We start from the raw sequence: 25,231 nt of genomic DNA on the forward strand, positions 1-25,231 counted from the left end.
AGAATGAATAAATATGAAATCGGTGTTGAATGTCGTATGATGGTTTGAGTATGTGATATGTTGACATTACAAAGTCATGGATTAATCATGATTGTAAGTATTTGAGTGATTAAATATGCTATGTTGCATGTCATCAAAAATGTATAAGTGAGTGAACATTTAAGAGTGGAAAATGGCTTGGAAAATAGCCTCAAAGTTGTCCATACAGGCATGTGTATAGGCCATGTATGACACACGGTATGCCCCATGGGCATGTGATCTGGCCGTGTGTCCCCTGCACCCTAATTAGGTAAAACAGAATGCCCAGTAGTAAACACATAGGCAGAGACACGGCCATGTGTCTCAGCCGTGTGAAGTACACAGCCTTAAGACATGGGCGTGTGCCCAGGCCGTCTGAAGCCTGCATGTAATTTTTGGATTTTAATTCGCCACACGGCCTAGCACACTGGTGTGTGACTTGGCCGTGTGACCTTAATTATGTTTATGATGTCATAAATAGAGAGTTACATGGGCTGAGGACACGGGCATATCCCAAGCTACACGGGCATATGTGTGACCACACAGCCTACCCACATGGGCGTGTGAGCCTGTTTCCATGAAAAATTTTCTAAGTCTTCCAAATGTTTTCAAAGTTCTCAGTTTAGTCCCGAACCACTCCCAATGTATGTTTTGGGCCTCGTAGCCCTAATAGGGATTATATGCATATGTATAAATGGTTTTAAATTGGATGAAATTTTATTGCTCGGTGTTGTATGTTTACTTTCGTTTAAGTTTAGTAACACCTCAAACCCTGTCTTGGCATCAGATACGAGTAAGGGGTGTTACACCTTGGCTGCATTCATCTCCAATTGATTTAACCTTTTGAGGATTTGTTGATACTTATCCTTTCTAGTGATAGCAGCCGTTACCACTTGTTTGGCTCGATATGTGAATCGCTCAACCGGCCACATGTAAGAGTTGGTCGCCATGTCCTCGATGAGTTGACATGCCTCGACATAAGTCTTTGACATGAATGCTACAACGGATGCTCTATCAAGACTAGAGTGTAAATTCCCATCAAGACCAATGTAGAATACTTGAGTTGCAACTAATCTTGTAAACCATGGTACGGATAGTTGCGCGACATCAATTTAAAGTGCTCCCAAGCCTTGTATAATTACTCTCCGATCTGTCGTAATTATGTGTTGCAGATTAAACTAGTTTTCACACTTAAAGAGCCTGAATACAAGAAATTTTGTTACATTTTAGTTATGTTTCTTTATTTTTACTTATATCTAATAAAATGTGCAAATTGAGTCTTTTATTGGCCTTAAAGGCCGAATGAGGCCTAAGGGAGAGCTAGCGCACTTTGTGTGTGTGCAGTAGACCATTAAAAGGCATTTTATGCTAGTACTGGAAGCTATGTTACAACACGAGAGGTCCGATGTCGCAACATAAAGAGAAGAAAGGATAAAGTACAAAACTGCATCTAATTTGGTGACACTGACCAAGGGTGTCATGGCATACCCCTGAAGACAACCCAAGGAGGAGCATCATGACTTGTCACAAGATAAGTCCAGTTGTGTCACGATACAGGTCTTGTTGTGTTAAGACATTGACTTTGGGAAGGAAAATAAATACAAAGCAAGGGAATTTTTGTTTACACAATCAAATTTAAAGCTCAGGAATGTCAACTAACCTAGGGTTAAGGATGACGGTCACCTGAAGGCTATAAATAGGCTCCTTTGGCACATGCTATGGACACCATTCGGTTAGCTTAGATTCTTTCTTTATATTTATTTTTGTTTTCTTGTTTTTTTAGGTTTTCTAAAGTTTAGTTTATATGTCTATGTTTTGTTTCCAGAGATCTAAATTGAGAACGAGATCAACTTCTGTGGATTTGCATTTATTATTAATATCAATCAGGATTTTTTTAAACTCTATACTTCAATTCATTCATTATGATTAATTCTTCCATCTATTTCATGTTGTTTTTGAAAGCCATGAGGAACTAATCCCTCTATGGGGGATTAACAAGTGGAGATATGACCTGTTAACTTTTTTGTAGGGTCACTCAATGGATCAACTATTTGGGAAAGGAATAACATGAAACAAACCCTGGGCCTGACAACCCAGGGAAGTCATCAAGGTGGGACTTAACCTAAAATTGGTATTGCCCATTCATGAACACCTTTGCCCCAAGTAGTTTATACTGTGAGGTCGGAAGATAAGTAATTCTTGCAGAGTCATTATGTTAGTGGAACAATGGAAGATCCTACTAGGGTAGCGATTAGTTGATTGTAAAGGAACCTGAAGCAACAGTTGATGGGGATTACCAATGTAACACCCCTTACCCGTATTCAACACTAGAACAGGGTACGAGGCATTACCATACTTATCACACGAACAAACAAACATTCTCAAGCCACCAATTTCCATCCAAATTAAAACATTTTATGTTCAATCATAAAGTCCCTTATACAAGCCTACGAGGCCCAAAACACACTTTGGAAGTGGTTTGGGGCTAAACCAGGAACTTTAGAAAATTTTACAAAACTTAGAAAAGTTTTCACTAAACAGGGGTCACACGCCCGTGTTGATATGGGACACGCCCGTGTGGGCAGGCCATGTGGTCACACACGCCCATGTCCCTAACGCGTGTAACTCTCTATTTGTAACCCAAGAACAAATTAAAGACACACGGCCAAGTCACACGCCCGTGTGCTAGGCCGTGTGGTCAATTTAAAATTCATGATTTTTCATAAAATAGGTGCAAACTTTACACTCCCGGTACACATGTCCGTGCCCAAAGTAGTGGCCCTCACTTGGCTGAGACACTCGATCGTGTCTCTACCTGTGTACTCAATATTGGGTATTCTATTTTGCAAAAATTATAGTGCAGCGGACACATGGCCTAAACACATGCCCGTGGGGCAAGCCGTGTGTCGCACATGGCCTAGACACACGCCCGTGTGTCTACCCGTGTGGACAAAAATAAGGCTATTTACGAAGCCATTTTGCCAACCTTTAATGAATACATCTACACAACATAACATAGCACTGATCCAAGCATATACATACAACCAACATCTACAACCAAGACATCAACACATCATTCATCAAATGCATCATATATAAATATAGTTATAACCAATATTATCCCATTTCCAATGGCCTTGTACAAAATGAATTACTAACCAATATAAGTGAACACATTTGGCCAAATCAATTATGACACATAAAAAAATGACCAAGTCCCCAATACATGCCATAACTCCAAATGTTGAATTCATTGGTACCAAAATATTTGATGATAGTGTGAGTGGATCTCTGACGATCTCCGAACCCTAAGCTAGCTTGGTGACACTATAAGACAAGGGAAAGAAAGGGGAGTAAGCTATATAGCTTAGTAAGTTCCTATGCAAATAATAAGCATCATAACCACACATTTTACATGCAATTAACATGATGAATACTAGCATGAATGTTATCAAAATCTCATTACTTAATGAGTTTTATGTACATACCTGTACCAACTCGCAACATAACCATATCCTTTCACAACTTTATCATTCCCATTGAACACTCAGAATATTAACGAATACTTGGAAATCTTGCACATAAGTGCCATATAAGTAGCCAAAGCTACCTCATATCTCATAATACATATGGGCTCATTTTCGAGCTACTCAGGGGCCTACTCACACAAGCTATCAGTCAGGACATAGCTACACAGTGCTGCTCACACAAGCTATCAGGTATCCGCAACAAATGCTGGACTACCCAGCCACTGGTAGGACATACGAGACCAGCACCCGAATTACATAATCGCATATACACATGGGTTCCTAGTGACATGTCACTTGTACCCTATTCTATTCTTAAGGTTCAACCGGGATTTCTCTCTTGTCAAAAATTTTTCCAATACATCCAAAGATTCAATCACAATTCATACAAAATTAAATCATTTAAAACATAATTACAACAATGCATTATTTACATACTAACTTACCTCGGTACAAAATAGCAGAATTGGACCTAATCGTCAAACACTTTATTTTTACCCTGATCTAGGTCTGAACTTTGTTTTTATTGATCTTTAATAACAAATTTAACTCATTTAATACTCAAATTATTCAATTTAGCCCAAAAATCATATTATGGAAAAATTACATTTTTACCCCTAATGTTTCACATTTTTACAATTTAGTCCCTAGGCTCGTAAAATGAAATGTATTCAATTTCTTGAAAACCAAAGCATAGAAAAACCACTTTCATACTCATATTTTCCCACATTTTTTATTTAATCACACTTTTACTACTTATTTTATAACTTTTACAAATAAGTTCTTTTTGACATTTTTACTGAAAATCACTTAGCAAAAGTTGTTTATCTAACACCAAACATACATTTTCTACCATTAGACATCAAAATGAATATTAAACTTCACCTTTATTTCAAATTAGTCCTTGATATAGCTAGATTAGGTTACAAGGATCTCAAAAACATGAAAATCATTCAAAACGGGGCTAGAACAGACTTACAATCAAGCTTGGAAGCTTGACAAACCCTAGCTATGTCTTCCTATTGTAAACTTTGGCCAAGGGGTACTAAATTGATTAAGATGAAGACTTTTATTTAGTTATTTTGGCTTTATTTGACAAATGACCAAAATGCCCTTCACTTATAACCTTGCAATTTTGCCCTACCATGTCCATTTATTTCCAACTTAAAGTAAAATGTCTAATTACTATTTAAGAACCTCCAATTTAAGTTTTCATAGCAATTAGTCGCCTCTAACTTCTAGAACACAGATTTAGCACCTATTGCAATTTAGTCCTATTAGTCAAATTGGACACCTTATCGATAACATTTCTTAACGAAATTTTCACACAGTCATTCAATCATAATGTAGACCATAAGAATATAATAAAAATAAATCTTTCTTCATTAGATTTGTGACCCCGAAACCACTATTCCGATTTGGCCCTAAAACGGGTTGTTACAACCAAAATGAGCTAATCACCCATAATCGAGATTTGATTTACTCTACTCTTCTATCTCTTGAATTTTAATTATTTCATGCTATTTTATTTTATTACTCTAAAAATCATAAAAAAAACCCTCTTTTTGCTCTTGTAATATAAATTATTTAAAAGTACTAATTAGATCTTTTAGTGTTTAGGTTAGAATAGATCTAACACTCACCTCCCTTGGGTACGATCCTCAGAGTACTCACCTACTTTGCTGTAAAACTATATTACAACTCGACCCGTATACTTGTGAATACTAGAAACACTGAAATTTACGCATTTTTACATACCATTTTTAACTTAAAATCATACAATTTCAATAAAATTCTTGTCGAAAAATAATTAATTTTATAAAATAATTAAATTTCACTTAAAATTGAACAATTTGAATTTTATTTAATTTTATAATTATATTTTGATGAATTTTTTTTATTTTCGACAGATGCACAAAGGGCAAAAAATAGCTCGGCAGACACCACTAGAAGCACAAAATCGAGAAGCAATTTGAAGTACCGAGGCGAACTAAATTTCAGCCTAAGAGGGTCAAAAATTATATGTATTAATTCATAATATAGTTAATTTTAATTTATATACAATTTAATTTGGGTTAATAAATTATTATTAATTAATTAATTATAAAAAAGTGGTCTAGTTGAACCGAACCGAGTGAACCTAACCACCCAAGAAATGGACAGCCCAAAATAGTCCCAAGAGCTGACCCAAATTAGCTTATTAGCTGATTATTTAAGCTTGCAAAGAGGCCCTCGAAGACTTGTTCAAGTTGCATTCAATCCCCTCTACAATTGGTGCCTTTGTAGATTTGCCCCATTTTTTGTAGATTAGACCAAAGGATGGATCTTTGGCTGTTATTTTTAGCTAATTTTAGCAGCCATCTACAGCTATAAAACCCCCCTTGGCTGATCATTGAACACACCTTAATTCATTTCACATCTTTTCTCTCTTGTTTGCCATTCTAAATTCTCATGCTCTCTTGCCGATTTCATCCCTTGAAAAAGGGGTGTTCATCAGCCATTTTGCAATAGCATTGAAGTGTTCATAGCAATTTTGATCGACAAGGACAACAGAGAACAAAGAACGGAGCAAGCTAGTCAAGCTACGAAAAAACACTGGATTTGATTCTTGTTCTCTATCTATTTAATTTTTGTTCTTGTTATGATGAACATATCTATGAATATTTATGTTGTTGGAATGGTTAATTTAATCAATTTAGCTTGAATTTAATTCGTGTTAGGTTGATTGTATTTCATCTTCTTAAATTGTTAAAATTGTGTTTATGTTGTTATTGGCCTCGATAATATGCTTGATTAAGTAAAATCATGACTAAGTTATTCTTGCATTACAATTGTGAGGTAACTAATGAATTAATTATTTAAGCGGATTGAAATTGTAATTAATAGACACAGTATTTAATCAATGCATGTTTAATCATCTAAGGTAGCTGAGGGTTAAATTAGCAAAGGTATTTGACAATACATTTGCCTTGCATAACTTGCAAGATTATTGTGATTGAACAGTTTCAAGGTAAGGATACTTTGTTACCTCACATAGTCTTTTATGTGCTTATTAAATAGAGTTAATTGTTTGAATTGACAGAGGGATATGTTTAAGAGATTATTTCAATTTAATAAGTATGTATGTGCTATAACATATTTGCCTATTAAGATTTGTTTAAGTGATTGAATTGACATAGAGATATGTCCAAGAGATGAATGGATTTTGGCAGGTGAGTATGTTCATAAGTTAGCAAATTGCTGAGTTGCCATGAATTTATTCATAACATTATAAACATGAGTTTAATAATTCTAAGATAAGAAATGTAATTAATCTAACACAATTACGTCATCTTGATTAAACTCGTATTTTGAAATCGTGCATTTGAGATTTATTTATTTAGTTTACTTAGTTTAAAATCTTAGTTTTTAATCACCCTCATCAAACAAAATATTTTTCTTCACCAAGGTGTTTTAAGTAGCATTCATAAATAAATTCTTTTCACAGTCGCTATGGGTACGATAACTCGACAATTACTTGTCACTTTATTACTTGTTGCGATTGTGTACACTTGCACATTTCCATCATTCAAAGTTTTTGGCGCCATTGTCGGGGGTTGTTTTAAAAAGTTATTATTTCTGAATTTGTTAGTTTTGCATTTTGGTTTATTTTTCTGTTTAAATTTTAACTTAATTAATTTTTCTATGATTATTTTAGGTGTTTATGAGTATTGACTGAATCATCGATTTACTCCCTGTAGACCCTGAGATTGAACAAACTTTCTGACAGCGAAGAAGACAAGCAAGTCAGAGAAGGACCGAAGAAATCAACTTTGAAAATCCAAATCAAGGAAATGGAGCAAACCCTGCTCAAAATCCTATCCTTATTGTTGTTGATAGGGATAAAGCTTTAAGACAATATCCTGTGCCAGTATTTCATGATCTTAATCCAGGTATTAGGAGACCCAAAATTGAGGCACAACAGTTCGAGTTGAAGCCAGTCATGTTCCAGATGCTTCAAACAGTGGGCCAATTCAGTGGAATGCCTACTAAAGATCCTCAACTACACTTAAGGCTGTTTATGTAGGTGAGCGATTCTTTCAAGTTAGCCAGAGTACCCGAAGATGCATTACGATTGAAGCTGTTCCTATATTCGCTAAGGGACAGAGCTCGAGCTTGGTTGAACTCCTTGCCACCAATTTCAATTTCCACATGGCAAGAGTTAGCAGAAAGATTCCTTATGAAGTATTTCCTACCTAGCAACAATGCTAAGTTGAGGAACAAGATCATTGCTTTCCAACAAATGGATGATGAGTCCTTGTATGAAGCATGGGAAAGGTACAAAGAATTATTACAGAAGTGCCCTCATCACGAAATCCCACATTGTATCCAACTTGAGTCATTTTATAATGGTCTCAATGCTTGTAACACCCCAAACCTGGCCCAGACGTTACGGCCGAATTTAGTATGTCACATGGATATGTTTCAAAAAATGTGTGTTTATCTAAATTCTTTGTTTAGAGTTTAGCAAAAATCTGTTCTTGTTTTAAGTTAAAGTGAATGGAAGCTGTGCACCAGGTAGGAAGCCAGAAAAGAGGAGGTGAGTCTTACAGGACCGCTTAAGTACCAAGCTCTTCCCGAATCCAATCCTAGACATGCACACATCCATTGCCACACTTTAAGCAGGTTACGTGTCTACGAACATTAAAACAAGTTTAAGTCGCTTAAAATATATATTTTCTTGGGAAAACATTTACTTTGTAGAAACTTTGCGGCGTCATCGTGATCTTTTAAAACAAGTAGTTTTTATAAAGCGAACCCTAGTGCTAACCAGTTTAATAATCCCCAAAATAAAATTAATTAAAAAGAGCGGCCTTATTACAACTTTAAGCATAATAAAAATAATCCAAATTAAATGCTAAACTTATTAAATCCGGCAATCAAACTTCATGGCCACTCTGAATCCCTTGACTCCAAGTCCACCAGCTAGGGCTCACCTTCAAGGATGGAAGAGGAAGGGGTGAGTTTGGGAAACTCAGTGCATACAGAAACCCATCCAAAGCCCAAATCAGCTCGAGCCCATTGGGCCTAAGCCCTATTCAGATAACAGTACACAATGGATGTAAGCCCTTTTCGAATCTGAGAGCAAGGCCTTAGCCCTTTTTACACAACAGTGTGGCCCATAGGCCCAGTTCAGTACAAAGGTAACAATAGTAGTAATGCATGCAAACCCATCTGGGAGACTACTCAACCCACCAACTGCTACACTTTGCACCTGCGTACCACCCTACACTCCATGTGGGGAATATCTCAACCCACCCACCCTACACTCCACAGGTTAAAAAGAACGCACTCAAATATCGATAAGTTGAGGCAAAGCCTCCGAAGTACGTGGATGAACCACTTTCAATACTTCCTCCATCAATACCCCAATCCCATGCAACAAATATTAATAAAAGCATATCATGTAAAATACAGTATTAATTAATCATGCAGTTTAGCCAATTTAAACCCTAGGGGTATATCGGTAATTTTGCTCTTTAGGGGTAATTTTCGTAACTTAGCAACTACACAAGCTACTTCAGTAATTTTCAACAGTTTTATGTAGTTTGGTTCCACCATCTAACTAACAGGCTAATTTGCCCATCTCTTACCCATATTGGTCCGTAAGCCTATTGGGCCCAATTTTGGCCCATCGAGGCCCTCTTTTTCTGAAGTACGTTAAGACGTCACACAAACTTACTTACCACCTTACGGTGCTAGATCTAACAATTACTCTATGTCTTGAGAGCATTCGCATACTCACAAGCCCATGAAATGCCAGAATTTCGGCATTTCTGCTGTTGCCGAATTGAACTAAGAAAGGGTGTCCGGTACACACCTGTTTCGCGACAACTGCTACTGAGATCCCTTCCGATGTCCTACAATTGATTAGCACAGTTCTGATTTACAAACCATAATCACTAAACCCACAACCTACTTATCCATGACCGAACCATGTCCCTAAAAGCCTTTGAAACCTTACCTTTTTGCCAAAATCGATAGCTAGCTCCGAATCCGATTGCTCCAACAACCCACGCCTTCAATCCAACACTTAAGAAGACACTAATCATTGATGTAAAACGTCGATTAAAACCCTTAGAGCCACATGCCCAAATCGATGACCTCCCTAGATTTTAGGGACTTTGGCTTTTCTAACTTTGTAAAATAGGACCAGATCGAGATGATGAACACTTACCCTTACTCCTTTCTCGATCTCCACTAATCAGTGCGATTTATCTTTCAAACGACGGTAGAACTCGACTTCCGGAGTTTTGAAGTTTCAGCTATAAGCCCCCAAATCTATGGTTTTGGGGCTTTTGGGTGATGAAGGAGATGACAATGTGGGGCTATAACCTTGATGTAGAATTGCCGACAGGTATCTAGGGTTTAGAAAAGATGATTTTCGTTTATTAGGCACAAAATTATCGAAGGATTTGGCTTGGAAGAAATCAGCACAACTAATGTATTTTTCGAGGTTTCGGCTTTTATGGTTTCAGCACAAGTGTTGATGAACAGCAGGTTTGATGAACGATTTTGAAGAAGAAAAATGAAGAAAGAAGAATAGAGAGAATGGTGGTTTCGGCTAGAGAGGAAAAAAGAGAGAAAAGAACAACCCTAAGGTGTTTAAGCAGAAGAAAACGACACCACTCAATACCCTAAGTGCGGAAATACTAACCTAATACCCCTCTGCCGAAATCCCCTTTCTAATTCCCCTAATTCGGCCAACTCCTAGCCTCTCTCCCAATCCCTTAAATCTTTCCTCTTATCACTCCTTAGTCCAAGCATTTAGACTAATTCAAACTCTCCTCTAGCAGAATCCACCTGGACTCCAACACTTACCCCTCCAGCACTTAAAAATAAATGCATCTATTTGTCAACACAGGGAATCGATCCCATGCTTTCCCCAATGCTCCACATGCCACCTTTTTAGGAGCCTAGTGGCGTCACCTTGCCACTTTACTAAGGCTCTTTTTGTGATGCAATTTTCCCATATCTCTATACAAGGGCCATCTAGCCAGAACCCCTAACTCCTAAGTCTAAAAAGTCAAAAATTCAACCGGGTTTTGGCCAACACATGGGCCTTTTATAAGCCCATTTACCTACTCAAAATATTAATTTCACATCCAAATACAAAATTTTAAAATCTTTACAAAATATTGAAAACCGCGAATAAATCCGAAAATCAGGATGTTACAACTCTACCCTCCTTAAAGAAATTTCGACCTCGGAATTTTACCTTATTAGAACAGTTGAGGGTACTGTTGACACATAGCCTCCTCAGTCTCCCAAGTAGCTTCTTCTTTGCCATGGTTCCTCCAAAGTACTTTCACTAGTGGAACTGATTTCCTTCTCAACACCTTGACGTCACGATCAATTATTTGCACAGGTTCCTCCTCGAAAGTTAAATCTGACTGTACCTCGATTTCCGCAACTGGTATGATGTGAGTTGGGTCAGATCGATACCGCCTCAGCATGGATACATGAAAAACATCGTGGATACGATGCAGTTCTAGTGGTAACTCTAGCTGATAAGCCACTGGTCCAACCCGCTTAACAATTCGGAAAGGCCCAATAAACCGTGGGCTCAACTTACCCTTCTTACCAAATCTCAAAATTTTCTTCCAAGGGGAAATGTGACAGCCCAAAATTGACCCTAGTCGGGAAGTGGTTTCGGGACCGCTTATATACATGTATGTATGTGGTGATGGAAGTATTGAATGAAAGGAAAAGAGGTGAGATGTATCGAGTTGTTGATTTCGGCACTAAGTGTGCGGGTATAAACAATTGTGATCATGAGAATGGCACTAAGTGTGCGGGTTTAAAACTTGTACAGCACTAAGTGTGCGAGTTTGATCATATAGCACTAAGTGTGCGAGTTGATTATATAGCACTAAGTGTGCGGACTCACTATATGCTTTTGAATCACTATTGACACTGAGTGTGCGACACTATTGCGTTGATCACGGATAGCGGATCGGGTAAGTGCCTTGAGTTCATGGCTAATAGGCGCTATGTTTATATTTGGGGTTGAGCTTGGTAAGTTTGAACCTATGTGACAATGTAAATTGAAGTCACGTACATAAGAATTATCGTGGAATGAGTGAAAGGTCATGTAGATGTATGATTGTGACGAAAACAAAATGGTGTGTAGAAATGCTTCAAATATCCTATTGATTAGTATATGGAATGTGAATGTGTAACTTGGTATGTGATTGAATCGAAAGGTCTAAGGAACTATGGTATAGTTCTGTTTGAATGGAGTAATTAGCCTCGTTCCATTTTGTTTCATCTTGCGATAATGTTATTAATGGTTGTTAGTGCATTGCTTATGACTTACTGAGTTATATACTCATTCGGTGTTTGTTTGTCACCTATTTTAGGTTTCTTGGACTCGACTTTTTGCGTATTCAGGACCGTCATCAAGTCATCACACCGCTAACAACTTTTGGTATTTTCTTCGTAGTTGGTCTAGGAGTACATTTCGCATGTATAGGCTATTATGTTTTGTTTGAACTTCAGTATGTAAAATTTTGAATAGCCATGCGAAAATGGCTTATAAATGTTTTGAGCATAATGTTATAATCATTTGGCATGTATATGCTCATTAAGAGGCACGGAAATGTTTGGCAATGACCAGCCATTAGAATGGGTCATCATGATTATATTTTGGACTATATATGAAAAAGGGGTGGCTGAATCATAGAAACTATGTGTTAGAGAAAGTCTACCTTAGAAATAGATGCTGGCAGCAACAGTGACGTGGATGTGAAAAATCACTAAAAATAGTAGGAATATAATTAAATAGTGAATAAATAATGTAAATTAACCTTGATGAATCTATATTCATATGGAAGAAACGAGACGGTCATATGAGTTGTATGTTAAGAGATATTTGGGTTTTCGTGAAACAGGGCCAGAACGGTTTCTGGATTCCCTGTTCCGACTTTGAAAATTCATTATAAATTAACCAGAGATAATTAGGAGTCATACCATATATGTATAAATTCCTATTTGAGTCTAGTTTCTATAGAGACAAACGGTATCAGTATTGAAGCTCTGCACAGGGAGTTATTCGAGTTGTAACGCACGAAGGTCAGTGTAGTCGACCCCTGTAACATGGGAGAATTTAACTAATAAACTGTACTAATTGGCTAGACCAAAAATTCTAGGAAAAAATTTGTAGATGGAAATATGAGTCTAGTTTCAGGGAAAAATTACGAAACTGATTTTTGAGTTGTAAAACTCAAGTTATGATTTTTGAAGCGACTAGTACACAGATTGGCAGCTTGCCTGGAAAATTCTCAATAAGTGGTTTGAGGTCTGTTAACATCTCGTGTTCGACTCCGACGACGGTCTCGGGTTCGGGGTGTTACAATTTTATTGGTATCAGAGCTATGGTTTAGTCGGTTCTAGGACTACCATAGCACGTATGAGTCTAGCTATACATGCCTTAATGTTAATGTTTAAATGTGTGATGACTTGACGGTTAAAATTATTGTTTTGATTAGTAAATGGATCCGGTGTAGAGAACCTTGGCGGATGACGTTGGAAGTGTAGCGGCTGCTCTGCACAAGGGACGCCACTGTTGAACCTCGGTCATCTGCGAATAATCAAGGTGAGGGGCTAAACAAGCCTTCTTTACCATGATGAATGAGTGGGTCGCATAATATGCCCGAACTAATCCGGCTGTCCAACAATTCTGAATTTGAATAATCCACCCCAAGAGCCCATAATGCCATCGCGATTCGACTTCGTGAGGTGAGTAAGCCACCGTAGACTTGATTAGAAAGCGGGGCTGAAGAGTTCAGGCCATAGTTCTTGATGATGCCGAAAGGGCCGAGTTACGCTTGATAACACCATTCGGTGTTTGATGAACTATCATGCACACCGATGAATGTCTAAAGTGTGCTATATCCTTGTTGCGGGACTCACCTACTATTGGTGGAGGACCTTGATTTCCATAGTCGCAAACGAATGAGTTACTTGGGATTTCTTTCAAACGGAATTTCGAAAGAAATATATTAGTCAACGGTTCATCGATCAAAAGCGTAAGGAATTCTTGGAACTCAAGCAAGGCCGTATGACGAGATCGAATACAAACATGAGTTAAGTAAGACTCGATCGGTATGCCCGAGAGTGTGTGGCTGATGAGGTTGCTATGTGCAAGAGGTTTGAAGAAGGATTGAATGAAGATCTAAAGCTACTAGTGGGTATTTTGGAGATAAAAGAATTCGTAACACTAGTTGAACGAGCACGCAAGGCGGAGGAACTTGGAAAGGAGAAGAAGAAGGCTGAATTTGAATATAGAGACTATCGCAAAAGATCGACGGTAAAGCTCCGTTCATGCTGTAAAGAAGTTCGTGGAGGACACCAATAAATCGAGGACGATTGGGAATTTCCATTAGAGCACGACTAGTTGGCGGACTCCGAGCTACTTGGTAGCTAGTGTGGGCAATAACCGTCAAGAGAAACTGAATGCCCCCAATGTGGGAGAAGACACATAGGTGAATGTTGGGGTAAGTCTACCAATAGGGCTTGTTACGGATGCGGTTCAAGGACCACTTCATTAGAGATTGCACGGAGCTTGAGGAGAAGAATAGGATGCAAGGTGCAAGACCTAGTGGAATGATGACTAGAGGTAGACCACCAAGAATTTCAGGAGGTAGGGGTGGTAGTCGAGAGGAGCCACCGACACGGCTGTTCGATCCGAGACCAGTACTCTGCTAGAGCATATGCCATCCGTGCACGAGAGGAAGCATCCTCCCCGATGTTATCACTGGTACTTTCACTCTCTTTGATACTAGTGTGATTGCATTGATTGACCCTGGCTCTACTCATTCATATGTATGTGAAACCTTAGCATCCAGTAAGACTCTACCTGTTGAGTCTACTGAGTTCGTAATTCGAGTGTCAAACCCTTTGGGTCAATACGTGCTTGTCGACAAAGTGTGCAAGAAATGTCCCCTAGTAATCCGAGGGTCCTACTTTCCGGCGGACCTGATGCTTTTGCCGTTTGATGAATTTGATGTTATTCTTGGTTTGGATTGGTTGACCGTGCATGATGCGGTTGTGAATTGCAAAAGCAAGACTATTGATTTGAGGTGCGCGAATAACGAGATAATCCGAGTTGAGTCTACGGACTTAAAGGGGTTGCCAGCTGTAATATCAGCAATGTTGGCCCAGAAACATGTAAGAAAGGGGTGCGAAGCATACCTTGCGTATGTACTTGATGACAAGGAATTGGAAAAGAAACCCGAATCGGTGCCGGTGGTTTGTGAATACCCGGATGTTTTTCCTGAAGAATTACCAGGTTTACCACCCGTTCGAGAAGTAGAGTTTGGTATTGAGCTTGTACCTGGGACTACGCCAATTTCGATAGCTCCGTATCGTATGGCACCAACCGAGTTGAAGGAGTTGAAAGCTCAGTTGCAAGAGTTGACGGATAGAGGTTTCGCTCGACCAAGTTTTTCACCTTGGGGTGCACCAGTGTTGTTTGTGAAAAAGAAGGACGGAACCATGAGGTTGTGCATCGACTATCGTCAGCTTAATAAAGTGACAATAAAGAACAAACATCCGTTGCCGCGTATCGATGATTTGTTCAATCAACTGAAGGGAGCCTCAGTGTTCTCAAAAATAGATTTGAGATCGGGCTATTACCAGTTGCGAATCCGAGATTCGGACATACCCAAAACTGCCTTCAGAACGAGATATGGTCACTACGAGTTCTTAGTGATGCCGTTTGGGCTCACTAATGCCCCTGCGGTATTTATGGATTTGATGAATCGGATCTTCAGACCGTATTTGGATCGGTTCGTAGTTGTGTTCATTGACGACATCTTGGTCTATTCAAGAGATGAGACCGAACATGTGGAGCACCTGAGATTAGTGTTGCAAATTTTATGGGATAAGCAGTTATATGCTAAGTTCAGCAAGTGTGAGTTACGGTTAAGAGGTTAGCTTCTTGGGTCATGTGGTATCTGCATTAGGTATTCGAGTCGACCCGAGCAAAATTTCAGCCATACTTAACTGGAAGCCTCCAAGAAATATTACTGAGGTCCGGAGCTTTTTGGGACTTGCCGGTTACTACCGACGGTTTGTAAAAGGATTCTCGATGATAGCCACACCCATGACGAAACTGCTTCAGAAAGATGTCAAGTTTGAATGGACGAAAAAGTGTCAGAAAAGTTTCGACCAATTGAAAACTCATTTGACGGAAGCTCCAGTACTAGTACAACCCGAATCTGGCAAAGAGTTTGTCATCTATAGTGATGCCTCCCTACTTGGGTTAGGTTGCGTATTGATGCAAGAAGGTCGAGTTGTGGCCTATGCGTCGAGACAATTAAAGCCACATGAGAAAAATTATCCGACCCATGATCTCGAATTGGCTGCCATCGTATTTGCCTTAAAGATATGGCGACATTACTTATTTGGTAAGAAGTGCCATGTGTATTCGGATCACAAAAGTCTCAAATATTTGATGACTCAAAGAGACTTAAATCTGCGACAAAGACATTGGCTCGAGTTGTTAAAAGATTATGAGCTTGTCATTGATTATCACCCGGGAAAGGCTAATGTGGTTGTTGACGCCTTAAGCCGAAAATCACTGTTTGCTTTACGAGCTATGAATGTACACTTGTCTATCCTACCCGACAATGTGTTAATAGTCGAATTAAAGGCCAAACCAATATTGACTCATCAAATTCGCGAAGCTCAGAAAGTTGACGATGAGTTGGTTGCAAAACGGGCTAAGTGTGTTCCGAACAAGGAATCGGAGTTTCAAATTGATGATGACGATTTTTTGAGGTTTAGAAATCGTTTGTGTGTTCCAAGAAATTCAGAACTCATTTCGATGATTCTGAACGAGGCTCATTGTAGCCGAATGTCAATTCACCCGGGGAGTACGAAGATGTACAACGATTTGAAATGTCGGTTTTGGTGGCATGGTATGAAATGAGACATCTCCGACTTTGTTTGAGATGTTTAATATGTCAACAAGTGAAAGCGGAACATCAAGTGCCTTCGAGGTTACTTCAACCGATCATGATACCCGAGTGGAAATGGGATCGAGTCACAATGGATCGTGTGTCCGGCCGCCATTCTCGGCTAGTAAGAAGGATGCGATTTGGGTTGTTGTTGATAGACCGACTAAGTCGGCTCACTTTATCCTGTGCGTGCACGGATTTTCATTGGATAAACTAGCTGAATTGTATGTTTCTCAGTTGTGAGATTACATGGGGTACCGATTTACATTGTGTCGGATAGAGATCCGAGGTTCACCTCGCGATTTTGGAAGAAATTGCAAGAAGCTTTGGGTACCAAGTTGCATTTCAGACCGCCTTTCACCCCCAAACCGATGGTCAATCTGGCGAATAATTCAGATACTTGAGGATATGTTGAGATGTTGCATCCTCGAGTTCGATGGTTCATGGGAACGGTATTTACCTTTGATTGAATTCGCACAACAATAGTTTTCAATCAAGTATTAAGATGGCGCTTATGAGGCCTTGTGCGAGCGTAAATGCCGTACACCATTGTTTTGGACCGAGCTCGGTGAGAGTAAAATTTTCGGAGTGGATTTGATTAAAGATCTTTGAGAAAGTAAGAGTAATCCGTGAAAATCAAGATAGCCTCCGATCGTCGAAGTCGTCGCGCGGATTTGAAACGAAAGGACATTGAGTATCAGGTGGGAGATAAAGTGTTTCTTAAAGTTTCGCCTTGGAAAAAGATATTCAGATTTGGCCGTAAGGGCAAGTTGAGCCCGAGATTCATTGGGCCGTACGAAATCTCCGACCGAGTTGGTCCAGTTGCGTATCGTTTGATTTTGCCCCCTGAACTTGAAAAAATTCACGACGTCTTTCATGTTTCGATGCTTCGACGCTATAGATCTGATCCGTCCCACGTAATTAGTCCATCAGAGGTTGAAATTCAAGCCGATATGAGTTATGAAGAAGAACCGATTCGTATCCTAACTCGAGAAATGAAGGAGTTGCGAAACAAAAGGGTTCCATTAGTAAAAGTGTTATGGCTCAAACACGGGATGGAAGAAGCTACTTGGGAACCCGAGAACTCTATGAAAGAGCGTTACCCAAACCTATTTACCGGTAAGATTTTCGGGACGAAAATTTCTTAAGTGGGGAGAGTTGTGACACCCAAAATTGACCCTAGTCGGAAGTGGTTTCGGACCGCTAAACCGAGTCACCGAAATGTTTGAACGTAATATTTATTGTCTAGAATATGTAATTATGAATGTGTGAAAATTTCAAGCTTCGATTTAGCCGATAGCATGTGAATTCAGTTAGTAGGACTTGTGTGACACTTTTGAAAAGTGATAGGCTAATCTATAAGGACCTAATAGTGCATGTAGCCAAAGGGGAGGGCTTGCATGTCAAATTTCCCCCAAGTTCTAGTGGCGGCCATGACAAAGAATATGGGCAAAACATGTCATAGACATGTTTTGTTGGTGCATCATGGGTGGAAAAAAATTAATGAGCATGGGTAATAAAGAAATGGAAAAAAAGGAAAAAATGGTCTCATGCATGCTCCATTGCCGTGAGTTGAGAGGAAAGAAAGAAAAAAAATTTTGTTCATCCTTTCATTCTCTCTTGACCGAAAATCCTAAGGAAGAGAGAGAATTTTGCTTCATGCTTGGGTTGGAAGAGGATTAGGAAGGGGTTTGGCTATACATGCATCAAGATTAAGGTATGTTTGAGGTTGTGCCATGAGATTCATGCATGTTTTAGTTACTAGCTTGATGTTCTTATTAGCCCATGGTTCAAATCTTTGTTATATCATGGGGATGGTGTTTGGCCAAGGTGGATTTTGTGTTAATGCCATTGCATGTTAAATATGAAGCTTGCTAATGGTATATGTGATGGTGGATTGATGGCTCTTGGACTTTCTTTTTGGTATTTTTGAGTAAGACATTAAGTTCTTTGCTTAATCATGACCAAAATTTTGGTGTTGTGATATATTCGGTCATGGTATATCCATAAGTATGATTCATGCATGTTGCATGGTAGGTAAGATTTGAGCTTTGGGTATGTGTTTATATTTGGATATAAACAACTTGAGATTCGGCCCTTGCACCTACATGAATATATGTTTGCACATGATGAATTGGTATGACATATATACTATTTCAAGGTGTATATTTGCTTGTGATGATGTTTCGGTTATGTAGTAAATGAGAGATGTGTATTGAGCTACAATATGTAATGTGTTAGTTAGTAAAATGTATGCTGTTTTTTTTTGTGTGATATTAAGTGTAAAATTGGCCTCAACATAGACATGCATATTCGGCCAAATGAAGTAGATTGGTGTGCATGTATTCGGTTAGAGGCAACCATATTGAAGCCTTATCTTGGCTTAGATAATTGACTAAATGGGTAATAAGTGAGGATGGTTGTCGAATATACAAACATACATGTGCATGTGTAATTGAATTATGAATGTTTAGCAAGATGGTTAAACTAGTTGATTTATTGATTAAGCTCAAGGAGTTAAAGAAGGAGAATCAAGCAAGGGAAAGACGAAGGTCATCGAGTAGCCGACTTGGACTATTTTACCCAACACAAGGTAAGTCACTAAGCATATATTTGGTATTGATTTGAATAGACATAATGTCTATATAATTATGCCGAAAGGAATGATGAATTTATATACATGTATGTATGTGGTGATGGAAGTATTGAATGAAAGGAAAAGAGGTGAGATGTATCGAGTTGTTGATTTGGCACTAAGTGTGCGGGTATAAACAATTGTGATCATGAGAATGGCACTAAGTGTGCGGGTTTAAAACTTGTACAGCACTAAGTGTGCGAGTTTGATCATATAGCACTAAGTGTGCGAGTTGATTATATAGCACTAAGTGTGCGGACTCACTATATGCTTTTGAATCACTATTGACACTGAGTGTGCGACACTATTGCGTTGATCACGGACAGTGGATCGGGTAAGTGCCTTGAGTTCATGGCTAATAGGCGCTATGTTTATATTTGGGGTTGAGCTTGGTAAGTTTGAACCTAGGTGACAATGTAAATTGAAGTCACGTACATAAGAATTATCGTGGAATGAGTGAAAGGTCATGTAGATGTATGATTGTGACGAAAACAAAATGGTGTGTAGAAATGCTTCAAATATCCTATTGATTAGTATATGGAATGTGAATGTGTAACTTGGTATGTGATTGAATCGAAGGTCTAAGGAACTATGGTATAGTTCGGTTTGAATGGAGTAATTAGCCTCGCTCCATTTTGTTTCATCTTGCGATAATGTTATTAATGGTTGTTAGTGCATTGCTTATGACTTCATCGAGTTATATACTCATTCGGTGTTTGTTTGTCACCTATTTTAGGTTTCTTGGACTCGACTTTTTGCGTATTCGGGACCGTCATCAAGTCATCACACCGCTAACAACTTTTGGTATTTTCTTCGTAGTTGGTCTAGGAGTACATTTCGCATGTATAGGCTATTATGTTTTGTTTGAACTTGGTATGTAAAATTTTGAATAGCCATGCGAAAATGGCTTATAAATGTTTTGAGTATAATGTTATAATCATTTGCCATGTATATGCTCATTAAGAGGCACGGAAATGTTTGGCAATGACCAGCCATTAGAATGGGTCATCATGATTATATTTTGGACTATATATGAAAAAGGGGTGGCTGAATCATAGAAACTGTGTTAGAGAAACTCTACCCTAGAAATAGATGCTGGCAGCAACAGTGACGTGGATGTGAAAAATCACTAAAAATAGTAGGAATATAATTAAATAGTGAATAAATAATGTAAATGAACCTTGATGAATCTATTTTCGTATGGAAGAAACGAGATGGTCATATGAGTTGTATGTTAAGAGATATTTGGGTTTTCGTGAAACAGGGCCAGAACGGTTTCTGGATTCCCTGTTCCGACTTTGAAAATTCATTATAAATTAACCAGAGATAATTAGGAGTCATACCATATATGTATAAATTCATCTTTGAGTATAGTTTCTATAGAAAGAAACGGCATCAGTATTGAATCCCTGCACAAGGAGTTATTTGAGTTGTAACGCATGAAGGTCAGTGTAGTCGACCCCTGTAACATGGGAGACTTTAACTAATAAAATGTACTAATTGGCTCGACCAAAAATTCTAGAAAAAAATATGTAGATGGACATATGAGTCTAGTTTCAGGGAAAAATTACGAAACTGATTTTTGAGTTGTAAAACTCAAGTTATGATTTTTGAAGCGACTAGTACACAGATTGTCAGCTTGCCTGGAAAATTCTCAATAAGTGGTTTGAAGTCTGTTAACATCTCGTGTTCGACTCCGACGACGGTCTCGGGTTCGGGGTGTTACAGGAAACCTTCAAGAAAACCATATCCCCAACAGCGAACTCAATCTCTTTGCACTTCAGATCCGCATACGACTTCTGTCTATCGGATGCCTCTTTTAACCGATCCCTTATCGCCCTAACCTTGCTTTCGATTATCCGCCACCAATTCCGGTCCAAGCACTTGTCGTTCACCCAACTCTGTCCAACACGTTGGCGTACGACATCTTCGCCCATAGAGCGTTTCATATGGTGCCATCTGAATACTTGCTTGATAGCTTTTATTGTAAGCAAACTCCGCCAGTGGCAAGTAGTCCTCCCAACTTCCACAAAAATCAATGATACAACCTCTCAACATATCCTCCAGAACCTGAATAACCCTTTCTGACTGTCCATCTGTCTGTGGGTGAAAAGCGGTGCTAAAATCCAATCGTGTACCCAACGCTTCCTGCAACTTCCGCCAAAACCGAGATGTAAACCTAGGGTCTCGATCAGAAATTATCGACACTGGCACCCCATGCAGTCGCACTACCTCCGCCACATATAACTTGGCCAACTTTTGCAGTGAGTAGTCGGTACGAACAGGTATGAAATGAGCAGATTTTGTTAACCTATCCACAACCACCCACACCGAATCTTTCTTGGTGGGTGTCAAAGGTAACCCACTCACAAAGTCCATTGTTACTCTTTCCCACTTCCATAGCGGAATTTTCACAGGTTGCAATAATCCCGAAGGCAATTGGTGCTCAGCCTTAACTTGCTGGCACGTCAGACATTTCCCAACAAATTCAGTCACCTCTCATTTTAATTCGGGCCACCAGTACACCTCTCGCAAGTCTCGATATAACTTATTCCCTCCAGGATGCATGGCACAGAGTCCACCATGAGCCTCTTTTAGAATTAACTGCCTCAATTCAGGGTCCTTTGGAATACAAACCCTTCCACGAAAGCACAGAACTCCTTCAGTGTTCAACCCAAAATCCTCGTTCTCACCATTCTTAACTTGCTGGAACCGAAGAGCTAATGAATCGTCCTTCAACTGTTTTTCCTTAATCTGCTCAGTCCAAGTAGGCCTTACTTGCAGTTCTGCCAACAAGCTTCCATCCTCGTATAGACTTAATCGTGCGAACAAGGCTCTCAAATCAGTAACAACCCTTCGACTCAACGCATCCGCCACCACATTAGCCTTTCTTGGGTGGTACTCTATCGAACAGTCGTAGTCTTTAAGCAACTCCACCCATCTTCGTTGCCTAAGGTTCAACTCCTTACGTGTCAATAAATACTTTAGGCTCTTATGATCCGTGTATATGATGCACTTTTCCCCATATAAGTAGTGTCTCCAAATTTTAACGCAAAAATCATTGCTAGCTCCAAATCATGCGTAGGGTAATTCACCTCATGAGCCTTAAGCTATCGCGATGCATAGCGACCACCTTGCCCTCTTGCATCAAGATGCAACCTAACCCCACATGCGACGCATCATCAGATATCTGAGAAAGTCCTTCCAGACCGGTTGAATCAACACCGGCGCTTCGGTCAATACCTTTTCAACCGATCAAAAGCTTTTCTTTGTTTCTCGGTCCAGACAAATGGTACTCCTTTCCTTATGAGTTTTGTCAAGGGTGCCGCCATCATCGAGAAACCCTCCACAAACCTTCTGTAGTAACCTGCTAACCCTAGAAAACTCTGAATTTTTGATACTGACCTAGGTGGCTTCCATTCCAGAATTGCTTCAATTTTACGAGGATCCACCTTAATCCCCTTGGCAGAGACCACATGCCCTAGGAAGGTTACCTCCCTCAACCAGAATTCACACTTGCTGAATTTCGCATAGAGCTCCTTCTCCCTTAAGACTTGCAGCACAATATGGAGATGTTCATCATGCTTCGCCTCCGTTTCAGAGTATACCAGGATAACGTCGATAAAGACGGCTACGAACTGATCCAAGTAAGGTTGGAATACTCGATTCATCAGATCCATAAAAGTCGCAAGTCGCGCGTTCACAACCAAACGGCATGACCACAAACTCATAATTTCCATATCGAGTTCGGAATGCTGTCTTATGAATATCCCCTTATTTTACCCTTAGCTGATGGTATCCAGAACGAAGATCGATTTTGGAGAATACCGAATCTCCCCTAAGCTGATCAAACAGATCATCAATCCTTGGTAGTGGGTACTTATTCTTAATCGTCAGTTTGTTCAACTGGCGATAATCGATGCACATGTGCATCGTTCCGTCCTTTTTCTTCACAAACAAGACCGGTGCTCCCCAAGGAGACACACTAGGCCTAATGAAGCCTCTATCCAACAATTCTTGAATTTGAGCCTTCAGTTCCACCAATTTCTTCGGTGCCATCCTATAGGGTGCAATAAATCTTTGAGCTGTTCCGGGCAACAAATCGATTCCAAACTCAACTTCCGGTTCAAGGTAATCCAGAAGCTCTTGGGAAAAACATCCCGAATTCCCTACAGATTCGATGGTCTCCCGATCAATGATCTTGATTTCGATTTGGCTTACCTAAGCGAGATATGCCTCGCACCCTTAGCATCGGTTTCTCGACCCTCAACGCCGATACTACATTGGATAAGTAATCCTCCGTTCTCCAATAATCATTACCTCTTCATCATTGACAGTCCTTAACACCATCCTCTTAGCTGCACAATCCAAAGTTTCCTTATGCTTGGTCAACCAATCCATCCCTAGTATCAAATCGAATTCTTCAAGCGGTAACTCCATCAAATCCCCATAGAAAACCCCGCCTTGTATCTCCAGAGGCACCTCCTTGAAGAGTTTCTCTACCTTAACCGAATGACCTAAATGACTTATCACAGACACCCCACACACAGTCTCCTCGAAGTGCACACCCAGTGCCCTAGAAATGTTATATGCCACATATGAATGGGTTGATCCCGCATCAATCAGAGCAGTATAAGGTACACCATATATAAAAAACGTACCAGTTATGACATCGGGTGCGTCACCCTCCTCGCAGCGACGAGCAGCATACACCAAAGCTGGCTGACGAGCATCCGCGTTACCAATACCCCTACCGGGTGCCCCACGTCCACGACCATTACCACCGCGACCTTGTCCATGACCTCTTGGCAGCGGCGGTCCATCCCTCACATGTGACAGCCTTAAAACGACCCTAGTCGGAATGTGGTTTCGGGACCACAAAACCGAGGCATAAAAATAATTTAATATTTATTTTATTTCCTATAATGTGTGTTAACTCATGTGTGACATTTTTGATGTTTTGATTTAGAGCTATAAATGTGAATTTCACTAGAAAGGACCTAGTAGTAAACTTTGAAAGTATGATGGGGAAATGTGTGATGACTAATTAAAGCATGCATGCAAAACAATGGACTTGCATGTCAAATTCCCCCCCCCAATAGCTAGTGGCCGGCCATGACAAGGAATTATGGGCAAAATCATGTCATGAAACATGTTTGGTAAGTGGGTTATGTTGGAATGAGTAAAATAAGGAGTATGGAATAAAAAAAAAATGTGTGTGTGAAGGCTTCTCTCCCTCCCCATTGCCGTGTAGGTAGGAAAGAAAACAAAAAAATTTTATTCATCCATTTCACTCTCTTTTTGGCCGAAAATACTAAGGATAAGGAAGGAGTTTTGCTTCATGCTTGGTTTAGAAGAGGATTAGGAAGGGGTTTGGCTATACTTGCATCAAGATTAAGGTATGTTTGAGATTGTGCCATGAGATTCATGCATGTTTTTAGTTGATAGCTTGATGCTCTTGTTAGCCCATGGTTCAAACCTTTGTTATATCATGGGGATGGTATTTGGCCAAGGTGGATTTTGTGTTAATGCCATTGCATGTTAAATATGAAGCTTGCTAATGATATATGTGATGGTGGATTGATGGCTCTTGGACTTTCTTTTTAGTATTTTTGAGTAAGACATTAAGTTCTTTGTTTAATTATGACCAAAATTATGGTGTTGTGATGTATTCGGTCATTGTACATCCAAAAGTGTGATTTATGCTCATTGCATGGAAAGTAAGATTTGTGTTTTGAAATTATGTTCATGTTTAGTTACAATCAACTTGAGATTCGGCTCTAGCATATATATATGTATATATGTTTGTACATGATGTATTGGTATGACATATATACTATTTCAAGGTGTATATTTGCTTGTGATGATGTTTCGGTTATGAAGTAAATGAGAGATGTGTATTGAGCTACGATATGTAATGCGTTAGTTAGTAAAATGTATGCTGTTTTTGTGTGGTATTAAGTGTATAATTGGCCTCAACATGGACACGCATATTCGGCCACATGAGGGGAAATTGGTGTGCATGCATTCGGTTAGAGGCAAGCATA

General features: G+C 39.4%; 1 non-coding gene across 1 annotated transcript; it reads right to left on the reverse strand.

Annotated features, from left to right (window-relative positions):
* Nucleotides 1-7,794: 7,794 nt before the first annotated feature.
* LOC128290929 (small nucleolar RNA R71) lies at nucleotides 7,795-7,901 on the reverse strand. Its single transcript, XR_008280708.1, has one exon. It is a non-coding gene; the product is annotated as a small nucleolar RNA R71 (small nucleolar RNA).
* Between the last annotated feature and the right edge of the window lie 17,330 nt (nucleotides 7,902-25,231).

The sequence above is a fragment of the Gossypium arboreum genome, chromosome 3 (genome assembly GCF_025698485.1).
Source record: "Gossypium arboreum isolate Shixiya-1 chromosome 3, ASM2569848v2, whole genome shotgun sequence".
NCBI classification, from domain to species: Eukaryota; Viridiplantae; Streptophyta; class Magnoliopsida; order Malvales; family Malvaceae; genus Gossypium; species Gossypium arboreum.